This window comes from Cetorhinus maximus, chromosome 7 (genome assembly GCF_964194155.1).
Source record: "Cetorhinus maximus chromosome 7, sCetMax3.hap1.1, whole genome shotgun sequence".
Lineage (NCBI taxonomy): Eukaryota > Metazoa > Chordata > Chondrichthyes > Lamniformes > Cetorhinidae > Cetorhinus > Cetorhinus maximus.
Genome location: NC_135885.1, coordinates 46573264 through 46590818, shown reverse-complemented (window position 1 = coordinate 46590818; position 17555 = coordinate 46573264). Strand labels below are relative to the sequence as shown.

Here is a 17555-nt window from a genome sequence, read left to right as displayed (position 1 = left end):
ACACCCTCTGTGGACTATATTGCAGGGCTCCACAAGACCGGTCCAGGCACCAGATCCTCATTTTCAGCATCCCGATGGTTTGCTCCACCAAGCTGCGAGTTGCAGCATGAGCCTCGTTATATCTTCACTCTGCTGCAGTCTGAGGCCACTGCACGGGTGTCATCAGCCACACCCTCTGCGGGTAGTCCTTGTCCTCGAGGAGCCAACCCTGCGGTTTGTGTGAACCCTGGAAGACTTCAGGGATCTATGAGTGACTGAGAATGTAGGAATTGTGGACAGTCCTGGAAATCGTGTGCAGACCGTGTGCAGGATGTGTTTTTTGTGGTCGCGCACCAGCTGCACATTCAGCGAATGGAATACCTTGCGGATTGCATAGCTGGCCGCGTGTTGCGATGGTGATCTGAGCGCCACGTGAGTGCAGTCAATGGCACCCTGCACCTGTGGGAAACCCGAGGTCTGAGCAAATCCAATCGCTCTTGCATCCTGGCTCTCTTGGTCTCAGGCGAAATGCACAAAGTTGTGTGTCCTCGTGAAGATGGTATCCATGACCTCATGGATGCATTTGTGGGTGGTGGCTTGCGATATTCCACAGAGGTCACCTGTGGAGCCCTGAAAGTAGCCACTGGCATAAAAATTGAGCGCCGCTGTCATCGCTGTCACTGACAATGGATGCCCTCCATGCCCCCAAGGCACCAAATCTTGCAGCAGCTGGCAGATGTGACCGACCAGTTCCCTAGACATGTGCAACCTTCAACAACAATGGTTCACAGTCAACTGCAGGAATGAAAGGCTGGGTCTAGCCAGGTGCCAACCGGCGATGGCCCGCTGTGGCCCTTTGGAGGCATGTACAGAAAGCCCACATGCTCCTTCTGCCTGAGGTTGCTGCTCCTCCCTCTGCGCAGCCAGGTGCATCTGTCACTCTCTTCTCCACCATCTCCGCTCTCTATACGCCACGAGACATACAGCTAGGTCACCAGGCTCCATGCTCCTGATGTACTCCTCCTGCAGGATGAAAGAGACACACACGTGAGTTAGCATGGGTATACTAAGTATCTTTCTTGGTTAAGTTTGAAGGCCCCTTAACACATTTTGGAGAGTGCTGGCCACCACTTGGATGGCCAGAGTTTAGTGCGCTACATGGCTGCTCGAAACCCCATCCACCTCCGCCCCACTCCGACCCGATTGATCGGTAGCAGCTTTACCCACTGGACTGCATGCTGTGCTCTCAGCTCAGGCACAGGCATTCTCCTAACCTACACTGCAAGGCTGCGCTGTTAGCTTGAACCTTGCAGGTGACTGGTCCAAACCGGGATGATGACTTTGAAGGCTGTGAGCACCTTCACCAGTGACTGCTCCATGGCCAGTTTTAGCAAGGAGCTTGTACAACGTGCCCAGTCATCCAACTGTTCTGCAGCCCACTAAAACACTCATTATTTTGGAGTCTGTGCCCAAGGAGTGAAAGCTCTGGAGCACCTTGAGGCATTTTCATGCCGCTACTTTGTTTGAGTGGGCAGATAAGCTAATGGCCCAACTCCACTCATGTCAATGTAGTTGCATTTGAACTGTCTCAGCTGCAGAGGAATGGCCACTTAATACAATGTTTCCCTAATGCATGGCTACTTCCCTTTACCCCACCCCACACATGCTTGTGCACTACCTTCAGCTGCAGGGCAGCCCCTACCCCTCCTCCTCCAACGTGCTTCAACTGCAAGGCAGCGCTTGCCCCACCCCCCACCCTCCCACAGCGCGCCTCAACCTTGAAGTCCAACAGGTAATCCTGGCGGGCACTCTGCAATGTAAAATAACTGTGGACTCACCTCTGAGTTCCCCTCAAAGTGCAGGCCGCCAAGTGCACACCTTTTATATGCCGTTGTGAAACACATCGCCATGCAATCACACTGACATAGGCGGTCGATCCAGCGTAGAGGGATGATTCCTTCGGGCTGACCTTATAATGATATGCAGATATATTATAATGAGGTTCCCGATGTCCGATGGCAGGAAACGCGGCCTGCCATTGATGGGCTGATCGGATGATCGCAAACTGGTTTCACTGCCATGTTGCCCACTCACACCGCTGAACACGCCCGACGCCAGGGAGCATGCAAAATTCCGCCCAGTGTATTAGAGAGCAAAAAATTGCTTCCTGAGCTCTGGTTTCCTGAGCTGTCATTTAGTATGGGGTATTCATGTAAAGGAAGAGTAAGGTTAGCACAGTAAGTGCTTATTGTCAGTGGTAGATTTAAGGGCCATGCAGCTGCATCCTCATTAACCTGACCTTGGCTAGCAACTTCAAAGGTCATTTCTCATTGAATTTTTTGAAACAACTTTATTAATATTTCTTCAAGTGAAGTCATTTTAAATACCACACTGCAATAGAAAATCAGATTAATTGCACATCAGACTACAATAAATCATTCACTATGTACAAAGCATAAGTCACTCAAGAACATAGGTTGATTGTGATAAACTATTTGAGAGCCTATTAGCTCAGAAATAGTTCTACATTTAAATGTGTTAAAAAAGGACCAGAAAGATTTTGTTCCATTTATCCTTTCTATTTATATATTTGTTTTGTTCCTATTTCAGACCAATGTTTAAAGCCTTTCACTAATTTATGAGTTTCTTCCTGCTGCTTTGGGCTATCTAACTCAACCTCTGGAATCTTCAGTTCAGCTCGCCTATCTCCTTCCCTTTCCCTACAGAGGGTCTACAGCGAGGATGACACAAAGAGTCTACAGAGGGATATAGACAGGTTAAGTGAGCGGGCAAAAACTTGGCAGATTGAATGTAAGGTTGGAAAGTGTGAAGTTATGCACTTTGGCAGGAAGAATAGAGAAGCTGAATATTATTTAAATGGAGAAAGACTGCAGAAAGCTGCAGCAGAGAGGGATTTGGGAGTCCTCGTGCAATAATCCCAAAAAGCTAACATACAAGTTCAACAGGTAATAGGGAAGGCAAATGAAATGTTGGACTTTATTTCAAAGGAAATAAAAATAGAGAAGTCTTGCTAAAACTATACAAGGCACTAGTTAGACCATACCTAGAGTACTGCGAACAGTTTTAGTCCCCTTATCTAAAGAAAGACGTACTGGCTTTGGAGGCAGCCCAGAGAAGGTTCACTAGGTTGATCCTGGGTATGGGGGGATTTTCTTATGAGGAGAGGTTGAGTAGGTTTGGTCTGTACTCATTGGAATTTAGAAGAACCAGAGGCGACCTTATTGAAACATAGAAGATTCTTAGGGGGTTGACAGGGTAGATGCTGAGAGGTTGTTTCCCCTTGTGGGAGAATCTAGGACCAGAGGGCATAGTCTCAGAGTAAGGGGCATTCAGACAGAGATGAGGAGGAATTTCTTCTCTCAGAAGGTAGTGAATCGGTGGAATTCTTTACCGCAGAGGGCTGTAAAAGCTGGGTTGTTAAGTATATTCAAAGCTGAGATAGACAGATTTTTAATCAGTAAGGGAATCAAGGGTTATGGGGAAAAGGTAGGAGAGTGGAGTTGAGGATTATCAGATCAGCCATGAACTCAATGAATGGCGGAGCAGACTCAACGGGCTGAATGGCCTACTTCTGCTCCTAGGTCTTATGGTCTTATGGTCTCTCTCACTCGCTCTTTCTCTCCCAATCATGTAGAACCTCTTGCTGTAATATTTGGCAGCATAGTATATTTTCAGCACTGTGGGTGCTGTGTCAGGTCTAAAATAACAACCAGGTCACATGTGCACATTTCTGGTGCTGACAGTGTCAGAAGCCATATTGGGTAACTCAATGTAGAGCTGTGAATGTCTGCTGTAAATATGCAGAGTAGGCAGATCATGACATCAGTCAGTGTGTAACAATGATTTGACTCTAGTGGTGACATTTTGGAGCTCAGTGCTTCAGCTAACACCTCATGTTCAGCAGCAAAATAGTCAATCAAAACAATTTAAAAAGATCTCTTTCAGATTAGTTTCTGATTGGTTTCTACTGGCTCTTGCTGCATTTGTAGAAGTGACTTGGTGGTTTGTATTGCTATTTAAAGTTGCTGACATTTACTGGGAGTAGGGTGGCACATGTGACGGTCTTCATTCTGACTTTCAGGGTTGTGCTCAGATCACTTGTTCTCAGGCAGGTATGGCAAGGGAGAAAGAGTGGAGACAACACAGAGGAGGACCAGCTGCTCAAAGAGAAGAGAGGAGCAGGAATAGAAAGGCTTTCAGCAGGAGGCCATATATGCCCAGGATCTTCAAGTAGCAATTCTCCTACCTGAACCTCAGAGGGGAACAGTTTGTGGGGTGGCTCCATTTAACTAAAGAGGTGCTCATCGTAACCTGCTGCCTGTTGCACACAGTCCTGCAACCTCAGAGCAGGGCAAGGACAGCATTGCCAGTGGCTGTGAAGGTGATTGTGATTATGAACTTTTTCATGTTGAGATCCTTCCAGGCAACATCTCCAATGTCTCATAGATTGCTGTCCTTTGATGTTCTGTATTCAGAGAGGGGAATACATTGCATTCATTCTTCCCATAAGATGCAGGTGAAATGAACATGTGGCTTTGGCAGGATAACAAGCTTTCCCATGGTGCAATTTGCCATTGACCGCACACACATCGTTTTGCGAGCTCCATGTGTAAATTCAGGGATGTAGCACATCTGCAAAGGGGTTTACTCAATGTCCAGTTTGTGTGCAACGACACACAGTGCATCAGACACATCAATGCCCATCATCCCAGTAATAGTCACGATGCCTTTGCGACAATCCACTGTCCCATCAGCATTTCAGCTACCACAACAAATCAGAGGGTGGCGATAGGGAGACTTGGACAATCCGCTGACTACCTGGCTTGTAACTCTGGTGCACAACCCATGCACAATGGACAGAATGCATATAACAAGAGCCATGTTGACACATGAAATATCATGAAGCAGAATATTGGGGTGCTTAAGCAATACTTCCACAGCCTGGACCACTCTGGAAGAGCCCTGCTGTATTCTCCAGAGTGCACATCACGATTCACCATAGTTCACTGCATTCTGCACAAGCTCAGCATCAAGATGACAATGCTGGTGCCATCAGGTATATAGTGAGCAGCTGAGGAGAGGAAGAAAAGAAGAAGCAGGAGAAAGGGATTGGGCTGTCGGTGATCAGCTGAAGCGACTGGGATACCAGTGGATGCAAGGTCAATTCCCCATTCAACAACAGTCCAATACCTTCCTTTCCCTCTGTTACTGACTATCATAGCATCTTCTTGTCCACAATGCTGCAACATTTGCCACCACACAACAAACATTTTAAACAAACTTTATCAATGAAACCATCTGATATTCCAATAACAAAGTCAACTGTTCACTCTTTTTCATTCTCTTAGTGCTTTTCCCTGACCTCATGCTCCTAGACAGTGCTACCCCAGTGGCTGCAGCACAGCTGGTGGAAGGCTACTGACTTTCACTGAAGGAGACTGTAGATGGATCTATAGGACTCTGCAAAGAGCTCCAGTTTCGAAGGCCTAGCTTTGGACCATCTCGGCATGGATGATGTAAGTCTGGGTTGGCTGGCTGATAGGCAACATCAAGAGCACTGGCAGAGTGGCAGTGGTGGGAAGATAAATGCTGTCATTTTGAGAAAGGACAACAGACTTGTGCTCCACAAACCCACTGCCACACTCCTTGTGTTGGCACCTCAGTAATCCTAGAAATCTGTTGGCGGACAGATTGGTGGACTGTTGTGAGAGCCTGCACGCTCCTCCAAGCACTGGCTGCCAAAGCATTGATTGCAGAAGTCTGAGCTTGCATAAGAACAAGCTGAGCCTAGCATGGCTTCACAGGAGTCTCAGCTTCCATGGCAGCAAGTAGACATCGAGTGGCTTCTGATTGTGTTGCAGTAGAAGCTGATAAATCGACCATGGGGTGCTGCATCCCGGTTGAGTCCACAAGTTGGTAATGGAGTTGGCTGTCAGTTTCACACTGTAAAGGAGGTCTTCAGTTTCTGTGCAAAGCTCTGTGCGAGGTTGCTGTCGGACACCTCTGCTTGCCAGCAACTGCAAGATCTCTGGCAGGCCTGCAGAAGCACCAAGATTTTCTGTGTGCATATCATCAAGTCTTCATCTGAGTCCTCTGCAGCAGAACCAATGCGCAGAGTCACCCTCCACTATCCTTCCCCCCTCCCCTGGCTTCAGGCCACACTTATTCGGTGTCACCCCACATGCAGCTCCTGCCTCTATATTGTCCTCTATGATATACACGGTGTCAGTATCTGAATTAGAAGCTGCATGTATGAAATTTGAACGATTCTGTTTCTTCACCATTATCGCCTCATCTCCCTCTTCCACTTTTGCTCTTTACCACTGTCAGGCCAGGTTGCAGTTCTTGTGTATCTGGAATGTGAAAGGCTCAAGAGTAGGGTTGCAGTGAGAGGAGGTGGGAAGGGAAGAAGAATTGCATGCTAGGCCATTTTCAGATTGTAAATCGGAAGGCAGTGTTGGATGAGAAGGAAGTGGGATGTAAGAAGGAGAATTAGATACCAGAATACCGTTATCTTCAATCCTTTCAGCTCCACTGCTGGCCTGGTTCAGTCATGGCTGCTGCAATGATGGTGACTCCATCGGAGTGAGGACATGCAGCCAGGCCTGTCACTACTACCCACCCCCCCACACCCCCCACTCACCACCACCCCCGCACCCCCATCCCCCCTGCTTTCGGTTGTGCAGCACTTTGTCCACAGGAAAAAGGAAATGTGTCAATGAGTGCGGTGTCCTGCATTTGGTAATGTGACTGCCATGATTGAATAGCTGGCAGTTTGTGAAAACAGTGAGATGTGGTCAGGGGTGGAGGGAGCTTACAACAGTGTTGAGCATGCGAGGGTGCGGTGAAGCTATAAATCTGAGGCTTGAATCATAATTGATAGAGATTGTTGGCAGATAAATTAAGGGCTGATGGTGAATTGAGCAATGTCTGAGGCTGGTGGTGCAGTTGTAAGGATGTGACATTTGAAGAGCGGTTACTGGCCTTGACTACTCATTGTCCGCTGTATCTTCCACTGCCTTCACAGTGACTATCTAGAGGCTCCCTAGGCCCACTTTGGGTAAAGGAGCTCTCTTCTCCAGGTTATGTCCTGCATCAAGACCTCCAGTGATGCACAGAGAGCCCTGGAACACGCTGTCTGCCCTGTTGCACCATTTATAATTTTTCTTCCTGCTTGAACACACTTCCCCAGTCACTTTCAGCACTTGCTGCAGCCAGAATGTGCCCCCCGCCCCCTCCACCTGTTTTAGGTAGTGCAGGAAATCTTTAAATGGTGGCTGGAGTTTTCGGGCCCGGCTGGCTTCGGGTGTCATGGCGGGCGGAGGTGGGGCGTGGGGGGGGGGTTGGCGGGCGGGGGGGGTGGGGGATGGTGGTGGGGGGGGTGGGGGGAGGGGTGTACGGGGGGGTGGTACAAAATACTGAAAATTGGTTTCACACCATCGTGAAACCAATTTGTAATCGTTTGCTTCACCTGTCAATGGTGGGCCACGCTTCCCACCACCACACATCGGAAACCTAATTTTAATACTTTAGCATCTCAATATAAGCCCCGCTCACCGGAAACATCCCCCCCCCCCCCACCCCCGTGCTGGATCATCAGGGCATATTGACGTGTTTCACAACAGCACATACAGAAACCCGTACCTGACGAGCTGCACTTCACTCGGGACTTCGGGGTTTGTTTGCCCACCTTGCTTTGGGCAGCACTCGCGGTCACCAGCGCCAGGCTTCACAAGCAGCACCACATCACTTTTATGGGGGCTGCAGGATGAAGGCTGTACTGGGGAACAGGGGTATCCCAGGGTGTGTGTGGGGACATATGTTGATCCGTGCAAGTGGCCTCAAGATAGTGAGGGCTGAGGAGGCAGTTTCCAGAAGAGATGAGGCCAGATGGACATGTGAGGGTGTGTGTGTGAGAATGGGTGGTGATATCCCTTGAGCTGGCAGTGAGTAAGATGCCAGTGAATGTGTGATGGCCTTGTGAGTGTGTGAGTTTAGAGTGATGAGATGGTTGCCTTACCCTGGCGGCACAGATGAGATCATTCATCCGTTTTCTGTGCTGGATGGTGAACCTCTTGTGTGCAGCATTGGTACTGACCACCTCTGCCACCGCCTCCCAAGCCGGAGTGGTGAGACTGATGGGCCTCCTGCAGCCAGAGCAGGGGTGGGGAACATCACGGTGGGCCTCCACAGCATCCAGAAGGCGCCCCTGGGATGTGTCACTGAATTGGGTGGGGGGGGAGGGGGGGCGTGGGGGGCTGCACTCTTCTTGGCTTTTGGGGCCATGTCTTCACCAGAGCAGTCCTGGGCTGCAAGCATTGAGAAGTGTGCACGCGGCTGCAGTTAAAATAGTGCCCTGCCTGAGGAAGCAGCGAGGCAATAGTGTGGCGGACAAATCGGAGGCTGCCTGCCAGCAAGACGGCCTGTTTCCTGCAGCTGCATAGTTAATGAGGTGGGAATGGGACAATCCAGCTCGAAAACCCACCATTGCAACCAGCAAGTAAAACAACTGTTTTTCCCAACCACTATCACGCTTAGTACAAATCTGGGGCGATTCTGCTCAGTGTATCTCACAATTGTACACCCTCTACTTAGTCCTGCAGCACTCAGCAGCATGCTTAGTGATGCCTGCCTGAACAATCATGGTAATGAGCAGGCAGCACAAAATTTGCGTACAGTCTGTGTCGGAAGCAACAGGCACGGGTTAATCGTTCATCAGGATCACTGTCTTTTTTGGGAGCTATCCATCTTTGCCCTCTCTATCTGAGCTATCCTCAATGTATCCTTCTCATAGTCCCACAAAACCTCTGCACTTACTTCTCTTTGTCTCCCCTCTCCTGAGTTTTATCCTGGAAGAACGAGTAGCTGGTTTTGGTTGAGCTGAAGCTTGGGACAGGAGGAGAGAAATTTGTTGGAAGGAGGGAAAGAGTATGGGCTTTAATTTCAGTACTCAGCATGAAAAATATAAATGGACACCAAAATAACTTAGTTCCACCTGTGTTATCAGCACACAAGATACTTTACATTTCTTATGATCGAAGAAATATATGTTAAACCAGAAGTATTAAATTTGCTTGACTGGAAATTCTCACTGATTTTCAGTGACAGTTATACCTTCATACGTTGTACTGGATTTTAGTTATTTTTTCTAAAAATTAAAATGGCACATTTAGCTGAACGTTAATTAATAAGCAGCTATACAGTACATAAATATCATGCTGATTAATGGTGAAATATAATTTCTGATATGATTGTAATATTCAGATGTGCATATGATTAAAATGACACTCGGAATTTAATGATAAATTGTTAATTAAATGTACAAAATAAAGCTGAATTCATTTTTTAAAATTCTGACAAATTCTACCATTGTCGCACATGGTATTCATCTCATATGAAGATCATCGTGTGATTGTCAGTCATGGAAATTTATCCACAAAATGATGGTCTTTGACCTCTCCAAGATGCAGCCTAACTAGGTAATTCCAGAATTCCTGGTTTTCATTTCAGATTTGCTGCATGTACAGGATTTTGCTTTTTTAGTATGAACATAATAGTCTGGATTTTTTATGACAGCAAAACTGTCAGCACTCGCCAGCATCATTCTACTGAAACTGACAGCCACTTCTGGAGTCTTCGCATATATGCAGTTAAACAAGACTCCAGAAGCTGCTGTCAGTGATTGTACACTTCTCCGGAAGGTGCGCTGTTGAGGTTTCCCAGACTGCGACCAATTTGAAATCATCAAAATTACAAGAGCTTCCACTTTTACCCTGGGCTGAGTTTTATCCTCGTCAGGCGGGCACGGTGGGCAGACCCGAGAGCGGTCGCAAAACCGACTGCTGCCCGCGATTGGGCCCCAACATTAATTTCACACTTGACGGCCAATTAATGGCCAGCCAGCATGAAGCTCACGCTACAACGCTGAGCTCTGGGGGCGGGAATAGAGCGAGCCTCCTGCCTCAGGGAGCTGAAGATTTTTAAAATCAAAAATGAAAAGCTTACAAATGTTAAAAACATGTCCCCTCATCTGACTCTGTCACATGAGCAGGGACATGTTATAAATGAGATTTAAACATTTTTTTATTTTTAATTCCTGTTGGAAACCTCATCCTGCCCGAGGACAAGGCTTCATAAAATATCCAAAGGCCGCTTGGCCTTTTCATCCGCTACCAGCTGAACGCTTATGTTTTGAATGTTTCAGTCCATTGTGGGGTTTTACTTGGAGCTGGTGTATTTGGTCGCCGCCTTTGTCCCTTCCGACACGGCGTGTTTGGCCAGTTCCCCGGGCAGCAGCAGGCGCACGGTGGTCTGGATCTCCCAGGAGCTGATAGTGATGCGCTTGTTATAATGGGCCAGGCGGGAAGTCTCACCCACGATGCACTCAAAAATATTGTTCACAAGCAAATTCTTGATGCTCATGGCCTTGGAAGAGATGCCAGTGTTGGGGTGAACCTGCTTCATCACTTTGTAGATGTAGGTGGAGTAACTCCCCTCCTCTGACCTTCGTTGCCTCTTCCCAGCCTTTGCTAATGGTTTCTTTAAGGCTTTCTTGGCTCCCTTCTTGGGAGCTGGTTTCTTCTCATCAATCGTCTTCAGTTGACGGGCAGTAAATATTCGATTTAATTAATTGACTAGGGGCCTTAACAGGCACTGTTGCCACTTGCACGTGCCCACCGAGTGAAATATTATGAGGGTGTGTGATAACATGGGGACCCTCGCCCAACACCATCGCGCACTCTTTTACTCTCATTCAGATTGGGCGCACGCCTGCCCCAACAAGAGAAAAATTCTGCCCACTATTAACCTTGCTGCAAAAAGCCTAAAATAAGAACATGTGAAATAGAAGCAGGAATAGGCCATACAGTACCTCAAGCCCGCTCCGCCATTCAATAATATCTGCTGGCTGATTTTGGCCTCAACTCCACTTTCCTGCCCCATAACCCTCAACTCCCCAACAGTTCAAGAATCTGTCTGTCTCAGCCGCGAATATATTCACTGTCTCAGCCTCCACAGCGCTCTAGGGTAGAGAGTTCCATAGATTCACAAACCTCTGAGAGAAGAAATTCCTCCTCATCTCCATCTTAAAAGGGAGACCCTTTATTCTGAAACTATGCCTCCTAGTTCTAGATGCCCCCTACAAGGGGAAACAACCTCTCAGTATCTACCCTGTCAAGCCCTCTCAGAATCTTATATTCTTCAGTAGGATGACCCCTCATTCTTCAAAATTCCAATGTGTAAGAGCCCAACCTGCTCAACCTTACCACATAACGCGACCCCTTCAGCCCAGGAATCAGCCTAGTGAGCCTTCCCTGAACTGTCTCTGATAGATTCTCTCATCTTTTCACCAGATGAATGTTCAGCAACAGAAAATGATTTACAGTCTAGCTTGATATCATCTCATGTGTGACATTAGGTCAAGTCTTGATTTGCATAACCAATTGCAAATACTGTATACAAAGTCAGTGTTGGAAGGATGGATGGAGGCATTGGCTTTGCACCACACTCACTTGTCTGGAAGGCACTTGACACTGTTCTCCTCAAATGTCAAAATCACTTGCTGACGGAGACTTCTCAATTTGGGTCTGTCCAAAGTTGTTTTTTCCCATGTACTCAGATACAGTCTGCAAGCTCTGAGGTTGGCTTTCAGATTTTCTTTACTATATAAGTTTGGGATGCCCGTGATGCATGTGTTCTGTTGGCTGTAGAGTACTTATTGCCTTTGGTATGTGGGAATCCTCCATGCGAGCCACATGACCGACCCAGCGAAGCTGAGCTCTGATGAGTATACTCCCAATGCCAGGTATGCAGCACTTTGCGAGAAGCTCTGTGTTGGGGATTTAGTCCCGTCACTTGATCTTGCAAATAGATCTCAGACAGCGAAGATGGAATGCTTCGAGTTGCTTCTTGTGATGCCAATAGGTTGTCCAAGTCTTGTAGCCATAAAGAAATGATGTAAGAACCACTGCCTGGTTGACTGATCCTTGTTCTGAGACAGGTCTATGAGTGAGCCTGCCAAGCGCTGAGCTTGCTTTTGTCAGATGTTGGTTGATTTTGTCATCCAGTGCAGTGTTATTGGAGAAGATACTCCCAAGGTAACAAAACTTCTGTACTGAATGGAGGGGTGTGTTGTTGATAATGACTGTGGGGTCTTGGAGTATACAGCCAGGAATGGGTTGATACAAGATCTTAGTCTTCTTCAGACTTATTGTCAGGTCAAAGTGTTCAGATGATGAGGGGCGTTTGCTTTTTTCATGATGGCATGGTGGCCAGTGTGATGCAAAGTGGTACGTTATCTGATGTTTTTTCTGTGACCAATGGCACCAAGCAAGGCTGTGTATTAGCTCCTGCTCTGTTTGCCATATATTTCTTAACCATGCTCCAGTATGCACTCAAGGATCTTGACAAGGAGTACACATGCAATTCAGGACAGACAACAACCTCTTCAACTTGCAAAGTCTCAAGGCTTGCACAAAGATTACTGAACTCCCACTGAGTGAACGCTTGTTCACGTACGACTGCACGCTCATAGCCCAGGCTCTGGAGGACATATCTTCAGCTGCTTGTTGATCACTTTGCCCTAGCCTCAGAATGCTTTCAACTGTCTCTGATGCTACAAAAAGTTGAACCTTGTGAATGATGTGTAAATATTTTTTCTGGACATACTAAATTCATAATTATTGAAAAAATGTTTTCAAAAATCATAAGATCACACGAGGCAAGCTGAATATTCACCCAGAAGATGGAAAAAATATCCAGGAAAAATTAAAAGAGTCTAATTTTATGAATTGTATTGTCAGCAGGAAACCTTATCCAGTAAGAACATAATTGTGTAAAATCATCCTTCATTTTCCAACCTGAAGGAACAGAAGCCCAAACAACCTATGCAACTTTCGGAAGCTGACCTTTACAGGATTTTTTTACAATTACTTTTCACCATGCTTGCAGTCAATGCCAGATAATTACAAATCTGAATTTCAAAGCTGCAAAGTATTTCCCATTCAATGGGATTAGTTTACTGCAGCAAAGGCCACACTCATACAGAATTTTGATGCAGTTATAAATTATTCTGGATTGTACAGGTTAGTAATGCTCAGCAGACCAAATTCACCTGCTAAAATTTCACCTTGAGCTCCCAAAGCACATTTAGGAAATCTGGTTGTTCCTGTATAAACTTCTTGTAGAATATTTTTTCTTTTTGATTTACCTGCTTAATGAATGGGCAGTCCTGCAAACATTTGTAAATGGGCTTTTTTTTTCACCATACATAGAAATGTTGATCTAAAGCAACTCAGTAACTCAATATTTCTTGGCAAGCTAATATTGCAAAAATCAAAATTCAGCACCATTATGGGTATGCTCCACGTTGGGCCAAATCTTGCTGGAAAAATAATGGTGAGTTCATCACCCGCACAATTAGGAATGCACAAATTGGCCAGCCATTCAGCAGATGAAGGGATATGCCATTCCTTCTGAATCTCTAGAACTTGCTGGTCAATTTGCTTTCACACAAACAGTGTCTCACCCTTAACCTCCCCATTATTTTCTAAGAACGTCTTGGATTTGCATATTAATTGTTCACCAGTTAAAGTATATAAAAAAGTGCTCAACAACAAGATAATCGTTACTAGAATTTTTAACATTGATTGTGCATTCAACTGTGCTCAAAGCAATCAGTATATCATTTGACATCACAAGGTGTACTTTTGAAGGAGTTTTGATCGCGGAAATAACTGTGATCGTTTAATTGGCATCTTTTTAACATCATGGGTAGGATTTTCCCGTCGGCGAGTGGGGGGTGGGGCTCGCTCGCCGACGCATAAAATGACGTGCGGTGACGTCGGATGGAACTCCTGATGTCACTGTGCCCCATTTAAATTTTCAGGTAGGCGGGGGGCGCAGCAAAATCTGCTGTGCGCCCGCTGACCTGTCAATGGCCAATTGAGGCCATTGACAGAGTAATTTAACTAACTAATGGACCTGCCCATCCAACCTTAAGGTTGGCAGGCAGGCTGGGAGCCCCGGCGGGATTTAGAAAAAGCATGAAACCTCATCCACGGGTGGGATGAGGTTTCATGTAGGTTTGTAAAAATTTTATTAAAGTTTTTTTAAAAATTATGGACATGTCCCAACTCGTCACAGGAGGGGACATGTCAGGGAATTTTTTGTTTTCTATTGCCGATCTTCCTGAGGCAGCACTTAGCCTCAGAGAGATGAGTGCGCTTTTTTGTGCGCATGCACAAAAGAACGCACTCTCAGCTTAGGGAATCCTCCCCCCTGCCCGCACAGGGAGTGCATGGCCCGCCCAAGTAAAATGGCGCCATGCCGCCGATAGGACTTGCTTGGGGAAGAGGGAGAAGTGGTCTCAGGCGAGGGAAGATGCTGCAGTGTAAGGGAAAGGTGGGTATTCCAGTGTGTGTGTGCATATTGATTTATGCAAGTGGCCTCAAGAGGGTGAGGGCTGAAGAGGCAGTCTCCAGAGGAGATGAGGCCAGATGACGATGTAAGGGTTTGTGTGAGAGAGTGAGTAGTGATGTCCCTTGAGCTGGCAGTGAGTGAGATGCCAATGAATATGTGATAGCCCTTGTGAGTGTGTGAGTTTAAAGTGATGAGATGGTTGCCTTACCCTGGCAGCACGGATGAGATCATTGACCTACACTAGATGGCCAACCTCTTGTGTGCAGCATTGGCACTGATCACCTCTGCCACCACGTCCCAAGCCAGGGCGATGAGACTGATGGGCCCCCTGCAGCCAGAGCAGGGGTAGAGGACATCACAGTGGGCCTCCTTGGCGTCCAGAAGGTGTCCCTGGAATGCATCACTGAATTGGGGAATTGTGCTGCATTCTTCTTGGCTTTTGGGGCGATGTCTTCACCGGTGCCCTGCGTGAGGAAACTGCGAGGTAATAGCATGGCGGGCAAATCGGAGGATGCCCACCAATGAGACAGTGTGTTTCCTGTGGCTGCATAATGGATGAGGTAGGAATGGGATGATATGGCGCAAAAAGCCACCATTGCGGCTGACGGGTAAAACGTCATTTTTCTTGCCCACTTACACACTTAGTGCAAATCTGGGATGATTCCGCTCCGTATCTTTTTATCTGGTCTATGAATTCTACTTATGTTATGTTATGTGCTTTCCCAATCCCATTCGTGACTCTTATCCCCAGGAGGTATTCTGTGTGTGATAGTATCTTGTAGGCCCTGCTCAATGTGTGAAATTTCAACATGCGTGTACAGGTGGTTGGCAATTTCCTCCTGAGGACTATCATAACGCTGGAAGCTGGTGGTTTGTGTAAAATCTGAGAATTGATTCAATAATGGAGAATGTTTTATGAACATGCAAATTAAGAGCAGGAGTAAGCTACTCGGCTCTGCGAGCCTGCTCCACCATTCAATAAGATCATGGCTTATCTGATTGTAACATCCCGCCTACCCCTGGTAAATTTTCATCCCCGTGTTTATAAAGAATCTATCTACCTCGGCCTCCACTGCCTTTTGATGAAGGGAGTTCCAAAGACTCTCAACCCTCTGAGAGAAAAAAATTCTCCTCATCTCTGTCTTAAACAGTGAGCCCTAGTTCTAGATTCTCCCACAAGGGGAAACATCCTATCCACATCCGCCCTGTAAAGATCCCTCAGAATCTTATATGTGTCATCTCTTACTCTTCTAAACCCCAGTGGATACAAGCCCAGCCTATACAATCTTTCCTCATAAGCCAGCCCACCCATTCCTGGTATTAGTCTAGTAAACCTCTCTGAACTGCTTCTAATGTATTTACATCCTTCCTTAAATAAGGAGACCAGTACTGTACATAGTACTCCAGATGTTGTTTCGCCAGTGTCCTCTACAACAGAAACATAACCTCCCTATTTTATATTCAATTCCCTTCGCAATAAATGATAACATTCTATTAGCTTTCCTAATTACTTGCTGTACCTGCATACCAGACTCTTGTGATTCATGCACTATGACACCCAGATCCCTCTGAATCTCAGAGCTCTGCAATCTCTCACTATTTAGATAATATACTTCTTTTTCGTTCTTCCTACCAAAATGGCATTTCTCCACATTATACACCATTTTCCAAATCTTTGCCCACTCACTTAATCTATCTATGACCCTTTGTAACCTCCTTATGTCCTCTTCACAACTTATTGTACTACCTATCTTTGTGGAGCAACTATACCTTTGGCCTCTTCATTCAAGTCATTTATATAAATTGTAAAAATTTGAGGACCCAACACTGATCCCTGTGGCACACCACCCATTGCATCCTGCCAACCAGAAAAAGATCCATTTATGCCTACTCTCTGTTTCCTGTTAGCTAGCCAATCTTCTATCCATGCCGTTATGACCACAGCCAGTGTTAATTGCTGCACAAAGCAAATTCCCAAGTGAAACTTGGCTTACAGGCCATACCCCTTTTTTTTTTGCATTTTGAAAATGAGAAGAAGATGTACCAATCTCAGCTAAGAGGTCCAGTAACACTTTTGGAATTTTAAAAATTAAAAGTAAAAGTTTTATTAATAAGAATAAAAGAAAACTTAAGCACACAAGATTACAGTTGCACAATTAAGGTTAGTCTTACAAACGTTCCCCCCAAAAAGACTCTCCACTTGGTCAGACCCACAAGTAAACACCTCCCAGGCAACACTCCTTTATAGATGTTTAACTATAAGGAATCCAGTAATATTACTCAGTGCAAACTGCTGTAGCTTTAATAGAGGCATACCACATGACCTCTCAACTTTCTATCACTCTGCTGTGGAATCCAAACTTCAGAGTAAAACTGCTTGTTGCACCCAAGACTTCTCTGACTTGACTGGATGGCTGGTTCAAATGCCATATCCTCCCAGTCCAGAGTTAAAAGCTATCCCCAGCTATATCGCACAGCTCCACAATAACTCTAAAATACTTTTTTCCTCCTTTCATCTCAGGTCCCATTGTTCTCACACCGCTTTACACTCCAATCTTTTCAAATATAAAATCTTTCATGCCTTTATCTTTTCCTTGATTTTGGGACAGTAAGATATAATACCCCCTTCTATTTACCTATGGAACTCCTACAAGATGCAAACATGTGTCTTTGAACCTCTGTCTCCCCCTTGATATTCAAACAGACTCTCAGCTTATCTAAATTGCAAATGTTAGATCTAGCCTATTTACCTGTACCTCAAACCTAACACTTCTATCCTTTTCATGTTTCGACCTCCGCAGACAACCTAGCTCCTATTAATCCCTGCCAAGCTTAATTAACTCATAAACAGACACACACACACACACATGCACACAGTATTTTCCACAGAATAATAAAATATTCCCCAAAAATATTTTTAAAAATATAATTTCTCCCAATGTCAATATGTTACTCCTTACACCATGAGCTTTTATTTTCTGCCATAACCTTTGATTTGGCACATTATCAAATGCCTCCTGGAAATCTAAGTACAGTACATCCACTGGTTCCCATTATCCGCAGCACATGTGACTCCTTCAAAGAACACCAATAAATTGACGTCCCTTTCACAAAACCATGTTGACTCTGCCTGATTG

The 17555-nt window shown here is 45.9% G+C and overlaps 1 protein-coding gene across 9 annotated transcripts in view; it reads left to right on the top strand.

The window, feature by feature from the left end:
* The window catches only part of sgcg (sarcoglycan, gamma), an 827414-nt gene that overhangs the window by 246683 nt on the left and 563176 nt on the right, over positions 1-17555 (top strand). The window contains exon 1 of one of the 9 annotated variants that reach the window (XM_078545434.1): positions 2616-2755. The exons of 7 other annotated variants lie outside the window; for them this stretch is intronic. The gene's annotated coding sequence lies outside the window, so the exon portion shown is untranslated. Of the gene's footprint in view, positions 1-2615; positions 2756-17555 lie in introns of those variants that run through there. One more of the 9 variants, XM_078545430.1, reaches the window with a different exon arrangement.